Source organism: Bombina bombina, unplaced genomic scaffold (genome assembly GCF_027579735.1).
Source record: "Bombina bombina isolate aBomBom1 unplaced genomic scaffold, aBomBom1.pri scaffold_1274, whole genome shotgun sequence".
Taxonomy (NCBI): Eukaryota; Metazoa; Chordata; class Amphibia; order Anura; family Bombinatoridae; genus Bombina; species Bombina bombina.
In genome coordinates, this window is record NW_026510831.1 from 67,501 (window position 1) to 69,570 (window position 2,070).

Consider the following 2,070-nt stretch of genomic DNA (forward strand, 5'->3'; position numbering starts at 1 on the left):
GTATGGGATATACATTCCTACCAGGAGGGGCAAAGTTTCCCAAACCTTAAAATGCCTATAAATACACCCCTCACCACACCCACAAATCAGTTTTACAACCTTTGCCTCCAAGGGAGGTGGTGAAGTAAGTTTGTGCTAGATTCTACGTTGATATGCGCTCCGCAGCAAGTTGGAGCCCGGTTTTCCTCTCAGCGTGCAGTGAATGTCAGAGGGATGTGAGGAGAGTATTGCCTATTGAATGCAGTGATCTCCTTCTACGGGGTCTATTTCATAGGTTCTCTGTTATCAGTCGTAGAGATTCATCTCTTACCTCCCTTATCAGATCGACGATATACTCTTATATTTACCATTTCCTCTACTGATTCTCGTTTCAGTACTGGTTTGGCTTTCTACAAACATGTAGATGAGTGTCCTGGGGTAAGTAAGTCTTATTTTCTGTGACACTCTAAAGCTATGGTTGGGCACTTTATTTATAAAGTTCTAAATATATGTATTCAAACATTTATTTGCCTTGACTCAGAATGTTCAACTTTCCTTATTTCCAGACAGTCAGTTTCATATTTGGGATTATGCTTTAAATTATCATATTTTTTCTTACCTCAAAAATTTGACTTTTTTCCCTGTGGGCTGTTAGGCTCGCGGGGGCTGAAAATGCTTCATTTTATTGTGTCATTCTTGGCGCGGACTTTTTTGGCGCAAAAATTCTTTTCCGTTTCCGGCGTCATACGTGTCGCCGGAAGTTGCGTCATTTTTGACGTTATTTTGCGCCAAAAATGTCGGCGTTCCGGATGTGGCGTCATTTTTGGCGCCAAAAGCATTTAGGCGCCAAATAATGTGGGCGTCTTATTTGGCGCCAAAAAAATATGGGCGTCGCTTTTGTCTCCACATTATTTCAGTCTCATTTTCATTTGCTTCTGGTTGCTAGAAGCTTGATGTTTGGCATTTTTTTTCCCATTCCTGAAACTGTCTTATAAGGAATTTGATCTATTTTGCTTTATATGTTGTTTTTTCTCTTACATATTGCAAGATGTCTCACGTTGCATCTGAGCCAGAAGATACTACAGGAAAACCACTGCCTGCTGGATCTACCAAAGCTAAGTGTATCTGCTGTAAAACTTTTGGTAGCTATTCCTCCAGCTGTTGTTTGTAATAATTGTCATGACAAACTTGTTAAAGCAGATAATATTTCCTTTAGTGATGTACCATTGCCTGTTGCAGTTCCCTCAACATCTAAGGTGCAGAATGTTCCTGATAACATAAGAGATTTTGTTTCTGAATCCATAAAGAAGGCTTTGTCTGTTATTTCTCCTTCTAGTAAACGTAAAAAGTCTTTTAAATCTTCTCTCTCTCCAGATGAATTTTTAAATGAACACCATCATTCTGATTCTTTGGACTCTTCTGGTTCAGAGGATTCTGTCTCAGAGATTGATGCTGATAAATCTTCATATTTATTTAAGATGGAATTTATTCGCTCTTTACTTAAAGAAGTACTAATTGCTTTAGAAATAGAGGATTCTAGTCCTCTTGATACTAATTCTATATGTTTGGATAAGGTTTTTAAAGCTCCTGCGGTTATTCCAGAAGTCTTTCCTGTTCCTAATGCTATTTCTGCAGTAATTGCTAAGGAATGGGATAAATTGGGTAATTCATTTACTCCTTCTAAACGTTTTAAGCAATTATATCCTGTTCCGCCTGACAGGTTAGAATTTTGGGACAAAATCCCTAAAGTTGATGGGGCTATTTCTACCCTTGCTAAACGTACTACCATTCCTACGTCAGATGGTACCTCGTTTAAAGATCCTTTAGATAGAAAAATTGAATCTTTTCTAAGAAAAGCTTATCTATGTTCAGGTAATCTTCTTAGACCTGCTATATCATTGGCTGATGTTGCTGCAGCTTCAACTTTTTGGTTGGAAACTCTAGCGCAACAAGTAACAAATCGTGATTCTCATGATATTATTATTCTTCTCCAGCATGCTAATAATTTCATCTGTGATGCCATTTTTGATATTATTAGAGTTGATGTTAGATTTATGTCTCTGGCTATCTTAGCCAGAAGAGCTTTATGGC